General features: G+C 41.8%; 1 protein-coding gene across 8 annotated transcripts in view; it reads left to right on the top strand.

Annotated features, from left to right (window-relative positions):
• The window catches only part of SHISAL1 (shisa like 1), a 188,204-nt gene that overhangs the window by 94,883 nt on the left and 75,785 nt on the right, over nt 1-17,536 (top strand). For 7 of the 8 annotated variants that reach the window (XR_011338119.1, XR_011338118.1, XR_011338117.1 and 4 more), the window contains exon 1: nt 12,792-12,885. The exons of the other annotated variant lie outside the window; for it this stretch is intronic. The gene's annotated coding sequence lies outside the window, so the exon portion shown is untranslated. Of the gene's footprint in view, nt 1-12,791; nt 12,886-17,536 lie in introns of those variants that run through there. 8 annotated transcript variants of the gene reach the window in all.

Genomic DNA, 17,536 nt, shown 5'->3' with positions numbered 1-17,536 from the left:
AAAACAAGTACACATGAGTTGAGTTGACAGCAACATATTTCCTGAAGAATAAAAGCCTGGTGCTCATGCTCTCTGTAGCCAGTGTGGGATAGCTGTAAATAGGTAGAAATCCCCTTTCCATCACTGCAAATGATCCATACAAAGCACTGGTGACTTGATATCTTTGGACCAGCTTTCATTACCTTCTTCTGTTTCAAATATAAGAAAAGCTGGAGCCCAGAATTTCTGAAAATCAGACTCTTCAAGTTCTATATTCTGCACCTGTTCAAACCAGTATTCTCATGAAAGGAGCACAATCCTTTGGATTTGAAATTAGAAAGGCCTTTCTTGAGGCACTGGCTGAGAGTAACAGATCTGTATTGTGTTTTATCAGTTGGACACATGGATCTAGGCACACAAAGACAAAAACCATCTGGATTCTTAACCTCTTCCCTCTTAGGTAACTGTTTATAGCTCTTTAAGCATGAAGTACCTAAATTGACAACATTCTACCAGCTTATTTAAGAAAAAAAAAGGTGGAACCTCTTTGTCAAAGGAATAGAAACAAATAGAGATGGAGAGAAATCAAGGGGCTGCCTTCTCATCTTATTAACATTGATACACGTCTTGAGTTACTTCACTGGAGCCAGAGAGACAAGCTCTGTAGTAAAAAATGAAGGAGGGCCACAAAATAGAGAAGGCTAGCTAGCTAGCTGAGGATCTTCACACACCTTTAAACACCAGTTCAGTGCTATACCTCTGTATGAAATTGGCCTGTAACTTACAAGGCTTACTGTGGTTTTGCTGCCTGGTCATATCACAGGCAAGCCACCATAATCACCAGTCTTACAAAAGTGAGAAAGGTCCTAAGTTGACACCAACTTTACACCTCTATAACTGACTCCCACAAAGAAAAGCCAGACCCTACTGATGAACGCAAAACACTAGCCTACTGCTGTATTACCTTAACAACTGTTTCTGCTATGGAAATCTAATAGGTATATGTAGGCTTGCAAAAGAAATAATATCCACTGAGCCACAAATTTGTTTTGAAATGCTGGTCGTAATGCTGAGCAGAAAGCTCAGACTGTCTTATTTCTGTAGGATGGTGTTTCATTATGATTAGAGGACCTACACAGCTACACACTCTTCTGCAACTTCAGCTCAAGGGAGTGAGAATCCAATGTGGCCTTTGCTCTATTTCAGAAAAGGTTAACAGTGTCCCCACTAATGGGAAAATGCTTCACTTCCTCCCTGGAAGAAACATGGGAGAAGCTTTTATCCCAGGGGGACTTACCCATTTTGCCTTTATCAACGTCCTGCGTTGAGTTTGTTCTGCTGCACATTAGGGACTTTTTGGTTGGTATATTTTTTTTAAAATTCCTCTTGTACTGTTTCCATGAGCAGTTCCATAGTACACTAGAGGAAATACAATGCATTCTGGGGTTCAGGGATGTGGACAGCACAGTCATGGTGTTTGTAGATATTTGTGACATGTTTTATATTTTTGCTTCAGATACTCTTTCTTGTTCCTTCTGGAGTATAGTTGAGCACAGCAAGCAAGCTACTCATTTGAGTTAGGTAAGCTGAGAAAGTGGGAAGCTGCTGGAAAAATAGGATAAGATGCAATATCATTATAGGATCTTGTTTTGAATTCATTTCATCATTTAAAGTGCATGGGTGTTGGACAAGGTGGCACTGAGTGTCTAGTAAAGGAGAGTTTGCTCTATGCGTTGAAGTTCTTATGCAATACTGACGTGTTTCTTTCATAAAACTACACAGTTTTCCAAGAAAGTACATTAAATGCACTGCTCCTCTCTTCTTCCACACTTAGGGACACAGAGCAAGTTAAAAGCTGCTTGCTAGAAGACAGACAGATTAAACCAGTAAACAAAAACATTAGGAAAATATAAAAGCATATATACATAAAATACCAGAGAAAGTGACTACCTTTAATAAATATTTCTTACAGTATTTGCAATTCAAATGCTATATTGGTGTTTGAGAGAGACCTAAAATGAAAATGACTAGAAAGTAACTATTTTTATTGCAAACAGAAGGAAATACGCAAGGTAATCAACTATCATACACAAAGAAAAGCAAATTAGGTTTCTGAAACTCTTCCGGTTTTTAGTGACTCCAACGTAGCTTTTGCAACACAAGCAAGCAAACTTGTTTATTTTATAAATACTAGGTTAAATCCTTACATCCTCCCCATTCCCCTCATGTCACTGTAACACCACAGGTGATGATAAGTTGATTTAACAGCTGCTTTCGCAGCCACCTGCAAAGGGTTGTCATATCCCTTCAGCTGCATCCAGTGTAAACAGTGAGCTAGACGGAGGAGGAGGGCTGATTATGGGAAGAATATAATGTACTGGTTAGAGCTGGTTAAGGGGCAAAATAGGACAAAGCCAGCTGCATATAAAAGAGCATTATCTTCAGGCCACTCTGAAATGACAAGGGGGAGCTGAAATACAGTGTGGGTGAAGAGAACAGCAGTCCATCTGGCATGTTGAGAAATATTTATTTTCCTTTACAAAATATTAGATACTCTCACATTTTAATCATAATACCTGATTACATGTGAGATAGGTGAGAAATATTGCCAGAAAGTAAGACTATATCTCAGTAGTGATATACATGCAAACTGATCAACCCAGACAGACTGACAAATTGCTACCATTGCTCACTATTCTTCAGCATTTCTGTTTTCTAAATATTTTTTATTTTGTAACATCAAGGAACTTGGCAGTGACTCCTGTAATCTGATTCCGCCCACCCCCCTCCGCCCTTCCCATAGTTTCCCTAGGTGATCCTGAACAGGTTACTTCATTAATTTTAATTTGAATGCTGTCATGAGAAGAGGCTTGTAGGGCTGGGCTGCAAGTCTGCAGACATTCAATCCTTATTCGGACAAATTCCTATTCTAGTGGGAATTTTCTCTGTGTCAGGGCTGCAAGATTTGCAGCAACTGAATGGGCTTAAAATGCAGCTACAGTTGGATATTCTTTTTTGGTCATATGAAGGTTTATATAGATGAATAGCAGATTAGACTCTGTTATTAATACTTATGTGTTTGCCACTTGAACAAATTTTAAAAGGCCCTTCCTCAGTCTTTACTGGCTGTTTTCAATCACAGCAGGCATTGCCAAGTGAGTTTGTATTTCTGTTGGCAGCTCTGCTTAGTCTGTTCAAACTCTGGGCGAGCCTTTGCAATGAAGGAAAAAGCACAAAATAATGGGGGTGGGTGGTGGGTGGGGGGTGTTGTTCGTACCATTGTGCAGCAGAAATGAACAGGTAAATACGGTTTCCCTGAAAATCTTTTGTTCTTGTACCCATCTCTGAACGGGCTGTGAACAGCCCAAGAGAAGACCAGGCTGACTCCAATTGCAGGAGAAATCAAGCCAAATATGATTCTTCAGTAGAGGAGACCAGAGACAGTTTAAATAATTCTTACAAGATCCTTAAGAATATTGTAAATAAATAGAATGTGGAAATACTAGATTAGAATGTGAATGTGCCTGATTTACATAGCTTTGTAGGGCAAATATTGCTGTTATAATTAAAGCAATGAAAAATACTGTTTAAACAATATCCTTTTAAATGCATACAGGAATACTATAAAAATACAATAAGAGTCCGAAAAAAATAATGGAACTGTGAAAAAATAAGAACAAAAATTAAAGCAAATATTATTACATTTCACCTGTATTTTCTGCAGCTCTTCTCACATTCATTTTTGGTCCTCAGGAAACTGCAAGAAGTTCTTGAGATGCGGGACAGATGAGGAGGATATATTTGTGAATGCTTATCTTCAAAACTGAAGATCTGAAAATATTTGTGACTTCTGTTTATTTACTCATTTGCATGCTTTTCTTTGCAAGTGCTCTTGCCTCAAGAGTATGTCCAGAATTCCAGTGGGCATGATCAGCCATGCTGGTAGTAGCATTCCTGCCTGCCTTGAAAGGGCTTTTATGTGAGAGTCAACCCAACAGGATTCAGAAACCCTGGCATGTAAATGCCACCATGCATTCGGATAAGCAACCACGGTCACTGTCACCATGCCTGGCATTGAAGACCTCCAGTCCTCTAATTCTGCACACACTTTTTACAGGAGCCATTAGATCATTATAGTGAACTGATTCCTGTTTCATCCCTTACAACTCCCTGTGTATTCCTCGTTGACTTGCTTCTCTTTCTCCTTCTTTGATTCTCCCTGTATTTCAATGTTTCTTCCCTTTTCTTCTGCAATCCCTTCTTACCCACTTCTCTTTTAACACTCTGAAAGAGCTTATGTTTCCAACCTCTGTGCTCCACTAACCTCAAAGACTGACTTTTCTCTTTCCCTGAGCCTCTCCCCTACCACCTACAGCCGCAAAGTCCAGATTGCTCTCCCTGTTTATGCACAGTGAGCAGCTCAGCCCAATGGATATTACTTGGTGAGTTAGGCAACCTAAATATGACTCAATACTGACTGTTGTGCTTTCTGGTAAGATTTGGTTTATTCTGTGAGAAGGAAAAAGAAATACTTTAGCCAAGATAAACAGAAATCTTCCCAAAGAGCAGCCTGCAAAGCATTCCTTTATTTTTATGAAAATTATGGAAATACAAGCTTAATATTATGACATCAACTGTCTAGCAATTACTACTTAGAGACACTCATATTGTTTAATGTATTTTGCCCTGAAAAGAAATTCCATCAGTCATTGCTGACAGAACCCCATAGATATGCAGTCATCATTTAGCAAAGAACAGCAAAACCACAGCATCTTATCAGGTTTGTGTTGAACAGAAAAGGACCTCCATTTTAGAAGTTGTACTCTTCCTATAGAAAGACACACAGAGCATAATTTATCTAGCTCAGACGGAAATGCATGAGTTTCAACATATCCTTCCAGAAAGGGCAGGAATTTCTAATGTAATCTGGTCACCTCTGCTTGCTTTCTCCCTGGGTTTGACTGTCAGCCCATCGGTCAAAATAGTTTCTTCCGTTTCCTGTCAGTGGTATGTGGCATCTTAATGTAGGCGTGTCACCCCTCAAAAAATATATTATTTTCCTCAAAATAAATAGTGGCCCAAGAATATAAGGTTAAGGGACTGAAATACAAAGTATCCTATTTCTGCTTCTGTCACTAACAAAAAGGTATCTGGTATAAATAATTAAGAAAAGAAGAATCAGCATGAAGCAAGCAAATTTGTATTGAAGTTGCACTTCAAAGTGAAGAGAACATTTCATAATACATCTGTGACTCAGATCATCAAGGATATGTAGCTGGTTTACTCTGCTGCTTAAATAATTTTAAGGTTATGGGCACAGAAGATTTAGAAGGGCACCTAAATAATTGTCATGTTGTTGATGGATCTATTCTTGCAAAGGTCTGCAAAGGAGAAAACACTGAAGAGAAGGCATAGCAGAGAAATGAAAACACTGTATAAGCTTCTGAGAAGTTCTAGAAAATATCCGGACCATGTTGAAAGCACTGGTGCAGTTTAGTACACTGGCTCTTCATATATTTCTGTGAACGGTTGCAGTGAGATAAGTACAGAAGGAAGGATAAAGCAGCACTGTGAGGGAAGCATGTCATCACAGGGAAGGTGACCATCCTAGTTTCCAATTCACATAGGACAAGAATTTTACAGTGGAGCTGAAATTTTGTTTTTCCTGTCCATCAGTAAGAAATCCTAAACAGAAGGATGGAATACTCTTCTGGATGCAATCACTTATCGGTATTTTGATTATAATCTGTGATCATTAATTAATAAAGGCATATTTATAGCATGCAAATCCTAGCCCAAGGATGGCAATCACAAACCTGCGAACATGGAATACTGTGGAAGAGTAACCTATTTATATGATGGTTTTACTGTTTAGTTTTACAGTTTAGCTTTTCTGTGTGCTTGCTGTGCACAAACAGATTCCATGGAAATTGAACACATAGGAAAACATAAGCAACTCCACAAAGTACACTTCAATCTCTGGGTTCAGCTCACATTAAAAACCCTTTCACCCATCTTTCGCAATTCATTTCCATATGGTAGCAAAATCCCTTTGCTGGTATGGCTCAGTGTTGCAACTGCATGTTTCTCATTCAAATACTTTTTTTTTTCCTGCAAATACTAACTTCAGGGAGTATTTTGAGTAAAATGCTAAGATATAAATTATGTAAATCTTTACTATAGTATAGAGGGAGAATCAACATCTTGGCTTCTTCTCTTGAGCAGTATGTTTGGACACTTTCAGTATTTTATGTTCTCTCTGTAATAACGAGGATTAATGTAATGTACCTACAAAGAGATTACGTGAATGAATTACAGAGGAGATTAAGGAAAAATCTCAGCACTCATCAAAATAAAACCTCTCCTGACTCAAAGAAAAGCAGCTATCCTTTTCTCCCTCATTGGACCAGATCATTAAGTGTCCAACAATTAACTATAAGAGGACTGAAAGAGACTGGCGAACTCAAAGCTAACCTATATTCCCAGCAAAATTCTAAACAATCTATCCTGCAAAGGTCACTTAAGCCATCTAAGAAATACGAACATGTGTTAGTCCCATGTGTCTCTCACATGTACCATCATCCAAAACCCAGAAGGAGCATGCAGTGAGGGAGTTAGTTCTAGAAGAGCTCCTGCTGGTTCATAGTAAGCAAAACACAACAATGCAAGTACAACCTTAAAATACTTTACAAACAATATGTCACCCAGCACATCTGAGAGACCAGATATTTCTGTGTTTATATTATGGATAGTTAAACTAAAGCATTGCCTAATTGTCAAAGGTACCCAGAGAATCAAAAGCCTAGGAAAAAAACCGAAATCAACCAACCAAAACAATTCCCAAGGATCTTATGCTGTAACCACAAGAAATCTCACCCTATTTGCTATCCTCCTTGGTTTTTCAGGTATTCCTCAGTAAAATATAGTCATCACACTTCTGTGTAGTTCTTGTCATGTCAAGATATGACTCCTTTAAAAATTGTGAAAGATACAATTCAGCAGTAATGATTCCAGCCTTTAAATGAAGCCTTATTTGGAATGAAATGTAGCCACTGTTCAACAATTCAACACTGTGTAGTAGCCTCTGACAGAAAGTGAACAGTGACACAATTAAACTTGTGGAAAACCTATTAGATGACATGCATTGTACAATAATTTAAAGTCATGGAGAATATAAAACTTGTCCCTGCATTTGGTCTCTTTTTCTCTTCACACCTTTTTTTTGTGTAACTCCACTTACCTGCAGTTGTTCTTCCATCACTTTTTTGTTATCCAAGTCCAACTACTGTATCTATCTGTATTGCTTTTTTCACAACTGGAGGATTTGTCCGAACACTGTGGCCACAAAGACCACTTCTTTCCACTTTCTCCCTCCTCTCTCCATAAACACGAAGCGATATAGTCCCATCCAATTCTGACTCTTCTGGAAATGGTAACTTCTCTGACATGTGCAGAATTATTCAGAAGGGTAGGCTGTCTTCAAAAAAAAATGGTGCCCTTGTAGAGAACTATAAAGATACCTTTATTTTTAATGTCAGGCAAGAATGCTACTCCAGCTCTCCACCCTCTGATATACAAGTTGATTGTAACACAACCTAAAAGCACAGATCTATTAACCTTTTTGGGAAAAATGAAGATCATACATTTTCTCCTAGGAAATCAGTAGAAAGATAAATAGTAAGAAGTATCTAAAAGATAGAAGAGATAGAGGGAGGCTAGGGATGGCCTCACTGAGCTATTGAGTGATAATCCACCCATTGCATAATATTTCTATGACAAGTGTTAATGGGTTTTAAATGTCAGGTGTTGTAGCATAACCCGCTGTCTACACAAAAGAAGTAACCAATATTTTGTATGTGCTTACATAAAAATAGTTACCCTCCTGTCTTTCTCTCCTGAACAGCAGCTGCCTGGGTTGTGTGTGAGTGGGAGAAAGGTGCTGTAGGATAACTTGCTTAGCAATCAAATGGAGGAGAGAGCATCCTGAATTCACACTAGATTGCTCTGTGGGAGGAGGAGTGAATGTCCTTCCCTCTTTGATAACAGGATTAATGCCAGTCTCATGCATCTGAGTTTGATTTATCGGTACAAGCCCTTATCACATGCTAGCATGGCAGAGGCATCTGTACTGTGTAACGTGACCCATTCTGCTTCCCCAGATGTGAGCTTGAAAGGGAACATGTATATTCGTGCACATGTGCCTATGTGTGTGTCTTCTCATCCACTTTTTAAATACTAGTTTCTTCTTGCATACATATATACACACATATACAGACTGGACAGCAACAGTAAGCCCCATCCCTGAGTCACTTGCTCAAAATTTAGTTCTGAAAACGATTTTTGGCAGTCTTTCAGGACCATGTGGTAGCCAGGGCCATGTCCAAACCACCTGAGTTTGGACTTCCCTATTTGCAGTTAGTACTTTGATTGTTAATTCACTACAGATGTCAACAGTTCTCATCTGGAAGAATCTAAAGCCTTGGGTGTACCTTCTTAGGATGCAAGTCCTTCACAGAAAGAATATCTAGGCAAGTTCCCCTTAGATAATATTTAAAGATGAGTTATGAAAGAAGGCTGAAACAACACTTGGAAACACTCTCTTTTCCAAGTACTATGTGGAAACTGTGTTTTTGATGTCATAACAGTCCAATGAAAAAACATTTAGAATACTAAGCAATTTGAGTTAGGCGTTTTGAAAATTAACTTGATACTGACGTGTGCTGTACTTCTGTGCTTATAATGCATTATTAAGATTTCTTGACATGGCCTAGGGAAAAAGCTGTGTGTTAACAGTTAGACAGAGGGTGAAAATCCATGGAATCGCAATGCAGCTTAGTTGGCTTTGGCAAAGTACAATTCATTAGTGATGGAAATCTGTGAAATTTGGGGTCAGACCCAAAAAGGCTTATTGACATATCCTCCCCCCACCAAGCTGCTGAAGAGGACTGCTGCTTTGCTGAGTCGTGGGGTGGAGAGGGGCCAAACAGAGTTCTGGTGGCCACTTGACATCAGCAGCCATGTCAAAGCCCATCTGTGCACCAAGGATAAGTAGGGGAGAATGATTGATTATGTTTCTGCCACTTGTTTACCTATCAGGATGACCAAACTGGCCCATGGCCACCCCCCTCCCACATACCAACACAGGTATGTGGAGGTACATCATAACTGTGGAACAAAAACAAGACTCAGAGGCAATCCTCAAAACAAAAGTATTAATAAGATTTGTGAATTGAAATCTATATATGTTATACTCAGCTATGAGTTTCTTGTGATGGAAACATCCTGATCTATGACCCTGGAGTTCTGTGAATTCCTACATACTGGTTGGGGTTGCGCTGCAATCCACTGTTCCCCTACCACCAGAACCACCGACAAGATTGGGCCAACTGGCACCCCAGATGTTATCACTCCAGAACTGACTATAAGAGAATGAGAGGAGCAAGCACAAATCAGAGCTCCCTCTCAGCTGGTCTGAGATCCCCCACCAACGTCGTCAACAATCCACGAGCACTGTAGCCTTTGCAGAAACTTCACTCACAGCAGCTTTGAGGAAACATCTGAAGACTCCATCACTGAACTCCATACAGGTCATATAGTCCTTTCCAAACCCTTATAGGATGCTAATATTGGTCTAGACTTAAGCTTATATTCTTGGCTTAGAATTATAACATTATAGGTAATAAACTAAATGTTCAAATACAATTCTGGGTCCTACTCAGTCTATCTCGGGGTGTGACACTTATCTTTACTCATAACTCATGCATGCAAATTGTTACAGCATTTGGCCTCTGATATGGTTGCTTTAGCACTGAGCTCTGTTCTGTAAAGCCTAGGGTGTAACTGCGTCCTTACTGAAGTCAGTGGAAGCTATTTATGTGAGCCAGCAGAGCTGGCCTTTAAGTGGCTGAAACAGTAAATTAGCTACTTAAACGTTGTGAAGTTTAGAATAGTTCTTCTCTCTAGCTTTGGAGGGGACACAACAATGCTGTGCAGCGCTACAGACTAAGGGGAGAGTGGCTAAAAAGCTGTCTGGAGGAGAAGGACCTGAGGGTGTTGATTGACAGCCGACTGAACATGAGCCAGCAGTGTGCCCAGGTGGTCAAGAAGACCAATGGCATCTTGGCTTGTATCAGGCCAAGCAGATCGAGGGAGGTTATTCTCCCTCTGTACCCGGCACTGGTGAGACCACACCACAAATACTGTGTTCAGTTCTGGGCCCCTTGCTGCAAGAAGGATGTTAAGGCTCTGGAGTGTCTCCAGAGAAGAGCAACGAAGCCGGTGAAGAGGCTGGAGAACAGGTCTTATGGGGAGCGGCTGAGAGTGCTGGGGTTGTTTAGCCTGGAGAAGAGAAGGCTGAGGGGTGACCTTATTGCTCTCCACAACTACCTGAAAGGTTGTAAGAGGAGGGTGCTGGCCTCTTCTCCCAAGTGACAGGGGACAGGACAAGGGGGAATGGCCTGAAGCTATGTCAGGGGAGGTTCAGACTGGATATCAAAAAGAAATTTTTCACAGAAAGGTCATCAGGCACTGGAATAGGCTGCCCAGGGAGGTGGTTGAGTCACCATCCCTTAGAGGTATTTAAAAGACGGGTAGACAAGGTGCTCAGGGACATGGTTTAGTGGCACATAGGAATGGTTGGACTTGATGATCCAAGAGGCCTTTTCCAACCTGGTGATTCTACAATTCTATTATGATTCTGTGCCAGGGAAAGAGACTAGGGTTAAGAAACGATGCCTTACTTCCTCCAGATCATAATTATAAGGAAGCAGTTTAGAATATCCAGGTATGTTATCAAGCAGCCCAGTTTAAACATAGCTCCATCCACAAACAGTAAATAATGTGCATGTGGTGGGCATGAGTCATCACTCTTGCACTGTGAAACTCCCTGTTTTTGCATGATTTCCGCATTAAAAAGTAAATGAAAAAATATTTTTGTTATAATTTGAGATCATTTACAGACATTGATTTAGAGCAGTGACCTTTCTGTGGTCACAACCACCTGTTGGACTACAGAGCTGTGGCACAAGAGGAAGGAGGGAGAGGAGAGGAAGCTTTAGCCATTGTTAGAAAAGTGAGCTCCTATTTCTTCCTCTCTCTGAGTTGCTTTAGTATTTCTTTTAGAGGGGCAGGCTTTGTTGTTGCGGCAGCAAGCGCATAGTGTGTGTGCAGATGGGCATTAGAATTGCCCCTCAGTGTGGTATCAAGAGGGCTCTTATTGCTCTGTCTAAGCATGTATGCATCTGCTGAAGTTGCACCATAAAGAAACCAAGCTTTGGCTGGTGTAGAATGTGCACTTACTCCAGTGACTGCTTGATGGACAGACCCTGTCTAGCCCCAGTTATTCTAATTCATAGTGAGAGGTAGGACTTGAAGCCTTATGCTATTACTAAGCAGAGGCTGGGGCTTGCCAGCAGTGGTACCAGGCTGGTGCTTGCGTCACACTGCTCCTAGGAGATGCTGTGCCAGTGCCTTCACACATCCTCATAACGTGCTCCTTTTGCATTTGCTATGGTGCGTACAGGACCCATGGCTGCTCACTGGTACCTGTGCCAACACTCCAGGCCTTCACCACAGACACCTAAGTCCTTGCTCCAGCCAGATGGACACACAGGTGTGTAGGGCAGGGCTGTGACCTCAGATACACAGCAACCAACTATCTTATGATGCATTCTGCCCTCAGCAACTCCCTTTTAATGCATTTTCTTAGGGAACCCAAAGCAGACAGACTTTATACTGGGGCTTTCGGTGTCCTCAAGCCAGAGGCACTGGAGGACGTGGCGCCTGAGCTTTGATCCTTCCGATTAAAATGACCTCAGAGCAGATAGCTTCTTAACAGGCTGTTGAATGCTCCCAGAGTAATTTTAAATTACCGGACCGCTATTATTAATGTAATGCTCTTAAAACTGAAAGTACACTTAATCCCCAGCGCCGTCATAACAGGGTATAGAATGGAGCGGCAGGGGGGGAACCGGGCAGGAGCTGAACCCTCGGCGCTGGAGCCTCCAGCCCCCGTGAGAGGTGAGGAGCCTCCCGCTCGGCAGTGAGTTTCACTGGGAGAAGCCACCCCAGGGCCGCCGGAGAGAGACACCACACGGCACCCGCTTCTGCCGCCCTTGACCTGCGGATTCCCCCCCTCCCTCTCTTCCCACTCCGCTCTCTCCCTCCTGCAGCAGGTGCTGGCGGCAGCTGGAAGACACGTCCGTCCTCAGCAAGCCCCGCAGGAAGAGGAGGGAGACGAGGAGGGCGCGGGGTGTGCCCCGCGCACCCGCCAGGCTTCGCTTCCATCGGTGATGCCGCGGCTCTCACCAGACCTGCCTGCGCGCCCCCTTCCCGCTTCCCCTCTACCGGAGGACACCACCAGGCTCTCCTGAGGTGAGCGCCCATCTCCGGGAAGCTCTGCCCTTCCCCGAGCTGGGACAGAGCTCCGGGCACCGTCACCACCGGCAGCGGGTGGGGAATTTTGCGTGCGGGACAGCGGAGCCGCCGCCGGCGCGGGGAGCAACAGCATCGCGGCTCCTGCGTTTCATCTGCTGTAGCGGGGACGCGCGTGGGAGTAGGGAGGCACCTGGAAAGCCGGCTCTGGGCAGAGGGAGAGCAGCTGGTTGGAGCGGAGGCGGGGGGGAGGGAAGGAGAAGGTGGGGAAGCAGGCGGGGACAGAAAGGAACCGGCGAGCGTCAGAGCGGGGAGGTAGAGAAGGAGGTAGCGGCGGCTGCTGAGCACCGGCATCTTGTCGCCCGGCTCGTGGACTGGAAGCTCCGCGCTCCGCTCCCTGGAAAAATCGGCGGTGCCGCCGCCCCGGGCGCTGCTTCTGCCCCCAGCCCCGCGGCGGAGGCGAGTTTTCCTTTGGGGCTTCGCCGCGCAACTGTTGGGAAAAGTGGCTGCGCCCCGAGAGGGACTTAGCGCCAGGTCAGGGGCCGGTTCGTTGCTGGGAAGCGGTCGCGCATCGCTCCTCTCCGGGCGCTTCCCTGGAGCAGGCGCGGCGGCGGCCCCGGCGGCCGGGAGAGGAGCAGCGGCGCTGGGCTGGGCGGCTGCCGCCTTTTCCCGGCGCTCGGGAAAGTTTGTGTGCCCGCCGGAGCGAGGGGAACGCGAGGCGGTGTGTAAACAGCGCGGCCGAGGGACCCGCTGCGGAGCGCAAGCGGCGGGGCGGCCGCCTCGTCTGTTTGCCCATTGCCTAAGCTGCTGGCAAGGAGGTTTATTATGTGTGGGGGTTGAATCGATATTTATTTACAGGACTCGGGTATTAATCACTCCCGTCTTGGAAAGCTCATTAGCGGTGACTTGTTTCCATGACAACAGCACCCTTCCGAGTCTTCGGGGTTATCTGTTTGCCCGCTTTCATTTTTTTTCCTCTTTGTGAAGCGTATTAGTACCAGTATTGTGTTTTGTCACCGAGGAGAAAAACAAGCCAATGAATCTAGGTGGTTCTGTGTCCCTATTCAACGTTCCTCTAACGCTCAGTTATTGTCCCAGCCTTAATTAATGATATATGGATGGGACTGAGCAAGTGTGTGAGTTAACAAGATTTCATAGTACTTGTTTTACTGCCTTATCTCATTTATCTATAAAGTGCAGACCAAAATATGGTTTGAGTTGTCACTCGTTCAAAATACTCCTTGGATGTGTTAGTGCTGAAAAGTGTGATTTATCTTTTTGTTTGTGTATCATTTAGTAGCACAGAACCCTTTGAGAAGGATTGTATTGCCGTCTGCAGGAGAGCTGGGAATCAGGAGTGACTTACTGAGTAACTTTATCACCTTCTTGTGTGACCTTGACAGATCTCTTAATTTATTTATATCTCCCTGTGTCTCAACAAAAGGAAATGCTGCCCAATTTTACCTGTGAAACATTCTGAGCTAATCAAGCGAAACACTTTTTCTAAGATGGAGTATAGTTAAAACTGAATATATTGTTCTCTAAGGAGTAAACGTATCTTAACATAGCTTTTGTCTAATGATATAAGTCAAAATCTCACTTTTTAACTTGTCTTCATTTAACACAGCACAGTCATGTTAGCTTAAAATTATGTGTACTGTTATAATCCATCTGAAATCAATGATTATAATCCCATTTATGCTAACTACCAGTCACTGCTTGCTTAGATTGACTTAATTAATCAGGTAAAAATGCCACTCTTTATCAGTCTTAAATATCTAATGTGATGAAGAGTATACATCTAAAATTAAGATAAAACAGTAAAGAAAGAAGGCTGTAAAATTGAATTACAGTCTTGATTCCTTGCCTTAGAATTGCAACCTGAGGAGGACTTAATGCTTTCTTTGAGAGAGAGAGAGAAAGACTGAGTAAGCACACACTTTCAGCTTAACTAGATGTCAAGTTAAACATCTGAAACTGTTCTAGCAATTTTTATTGTTTTCCAAGAAATATTTCAACATGTAGTATTCTGTTGAGAAGCATTGGAAGGGAGTGTGTAACAAGTATTTTAGAACATACAATTCTAAACTAAAATACTGCCTGAGTGATGTTCAGTTATGACTATTTTGGGTGACAGGAGTACTAAGGTATGGTAGTAGAAGAACCTTAGTAAGAATCATACATTTTGAAATAATCCCTTTAAGAGTATAAACGATATCTGTTATTAAACTGTCTTTCATACTGTGAGGAAGAGTCTATCCCCAGCTCAGCTGAATTCCTAATACATATGCCTCATTCCAAATGCTTTAGTGTTCTCCAATATCTGCAAGCAAATTGCACTCCAAACATCCTTAGTTTCCAGTAAAGTTACTTTATGACAGTCCCATGAGAAGAAAGAAAAAGAAATGACATCTTAGTCAGCATCTTCTCTCCTTTGGATGTCATTGACTAAAATTTCTGTACTGAACTATTAAATTTTACTACTTACTGCTGCACGGTCAATGCAGGTAGAGAGAAAGTGATCTGGGTTTTATTCCGTGCTTTATGTCCTTCGCAAAGCTCAGCATTTTATCACTGATGATTGCAAAACCAAGATATTCCAGTTCAATTCTGAGACTCTGTGCCGTGAGAAGGAAAAAAATCTTCATTTTATTTTTTTAAAATTGATAACAGAGCAGCAAGGAAGATTATTTACAAGAAGCTGGCATTACTTTTGTGGTTATTCTCAGAACAATAATCACTTAGGATCGTAAGAAGACAACTGAGCATATGAGCTGTCACTGATAAAGATGTTCCGTTTGAGGGAGTAGGAAAAAAGTACATCGATGTGAAGGCTAAATCCATAGGTATAGGTGATTTATACTGTGTTTTACTTATTATATCAAAGTAACTTGGATGTACACTGGCTTTCATAAGCAAAATCGCTTGTAACTGTGCATATTCACTGCTCAAGCAGTGTATTGCTTAAATTTTGCTGGCATGTGGAAATAAACCTAGTATTATTTGTTTCTATAGTATTCTAAGTCCCTTAACTGGTATGGTGAATGAGGTACTGGGTATTTTGTATTTTCCCTACTCGTCCTCCCCCTATTTATCATACTTGCTTGTTTTGGGAGTGCAGGATCTTCAGTGTAGAGTCTTGTTATGGGCATACATTGTGTCCAGCCAGTTCTCTGTTGGACCAGCAAAATGTTACTGCAGTACAATAACAAGAAACAAGTCAATGTTTTTCCTGTATCGGTCACCATGGCTCTGCCTGGTCACTAGTTACTGTCTGAGAGGGAGTGAGATTGTTGCAGATCAATGTGAAGATGTAATGGAGAAATTGCTTCTAGTGCTAGTCCTTGAAAATTCCTTTTGCTAAATATATTTACAGAAAACACCTTGCAGAGAACAAGTTCACAGATCTATCCTCCAAGGACTAGAGAGTAAGTAATGGCTTATTTCTGCTTTTCCTGAACACCTATGTTTGCTGGCAAGTTGAATGTACTAGTTTTCTGGATGTAAAAATAAGGCAATCATGAATTTAAAATATGCATATTAGCAGCAAGAGGCTCATAAGGGGCAGAAATCAACAGTAAAGATCCAAGGTGGGATAATGACTTCCCCACCCCTTCACCTCCAGTGTTTTTAGGAGGGATGAAAGCAAATGAGTTTGGGTATACTTTCTGAGTTTATAAAGCACACAGCTTCATTTGGCAGATGTGAGTAATAACACTAGAAAGGTATGACAGCAGTTTCTCTTATTCCAGTTGGAAGCTTAGGTTCTTCATAAACTACTATCAAATGTTTACACTTCAAAATACAAAATACTTGGTTCAGCTATGGAGTTTGTCTTACTTTCTAAAATCACTATGCTAATCGAGAATGATGCTTTCTGATAAACCCGGCTTTTAGATTGAGGCAGGGTTATTTCCTATGAAAAGGTTACAGATGAAAAACTGAGTTTTAAAGTCATCTCTTCTCTCTTTTATACAGTAGACTTGTGTCTTTCATCAGAATTTAGCTCCCACAATTAAGTGAGATACAGCAAAGAATGTATTTTCATATACCAATGGAAGGTACAGTAAAGCTCTTCTGGTCTGATAATTTTAATCTTCTTGAGGACAGGATCTCTTGAATGTGAAGAAGTAGTAAAGCTCCTTTCTGGCTGTTCATTTAGTTGCTGTATTTTTAATGAGCACTGTACAATGATTTCAAAATGACTTAGACTTTTGAGGCCCAAATATGAAACAAGTAATATTGCACACTTGCAAGCTGACATGCAAAGTGTCTGGTCACTTTGGAAGTTTTAGACTTGGATGGTTTGCTACTTGTGAAATAAATGAAAAGATACATCAGCTCAAATTACTTCCAAATTTGAGTTCTTCCAAATCTTTTCATTGCTTAGACTAGTACTGGACTTAAGTAGTTGTAGAGTTCAGCCAATGATCAATTTGTACATCCCTGTGTGATAAACTATAGGAAGTCTGAGGACCAAAGTAAATTTTCCTTCTCATGGAGTCCCACTGAACATGATGTGGCTTCCTGCATGTAGGAAGAGAAAGCACAGAAGTTTTTATAAGGACTTAAAAATTCAGAAAGGAATACAGTACTCGGTGAAGACATGCATTAGGAAAGAGTTATCCAGATACTGGTGAATTGGATAGTAATAGTGATGTTAATGGTCACCGGAAGCCCGGTAAAAGCAGAAGCCAAATCACAGATATTGGAATAGATCAAATCTGAGAGTGAGCAGACCAGGCTGCTGTATTGCTTCAGAAACACCAAACAAGGATTATTTTCAGAGGGACTGACAACAGAGGTATTTGCTGGCCTCTATAGATTCTGCAGTGAGAAGTTTTCATTATTTCTGTGCCTTTGCCTCTGCTGTAAAAAGTTTGTCTACTGATTATGGGAAATATCAGTGGTGTAATTCTGATTCAAAGAGGCTGACTAGTGTCTAGAGATAGAGGTAAAAAACATGTGACAAACCATTTGTCTTTGCCGTATCGTATCTTTGCTCTGGCATCTGGATAATATCCAGTAGACTTCAGAAGCCTCTGCTCTTGGGAGAATCCTTGAAAACCTGAGAACAGCGTAGTGCAGCCTTTGGAAGAGTTCACATTTAAAATACTGAAGGAAAAAAAAGATTTTTTTCTTTTCTTTCCGATAACTGGAAAAATGTAGGTAAATTTATCTGCTA

Source organism: Phaenicophaeus curvirostris, chromosome 1 (assembly GCF_032191515.1).
Source record: "Phaenicophaeus curvirostris isolate KB17595 chromosome 1, BPBGC_Pcur_1.0, whole genome shotgun sequence".
Classification (NCBI taxonomy): Eukaryota; Metazoa; Chordata; class Aves; order Cuculiformes; family Cuculidae; genus Phaenicophaeus; species Phaenicophaeus curvirostris.
This window is presented reverse-complemented; position numbering and strand designations above follow the sequence as displayed.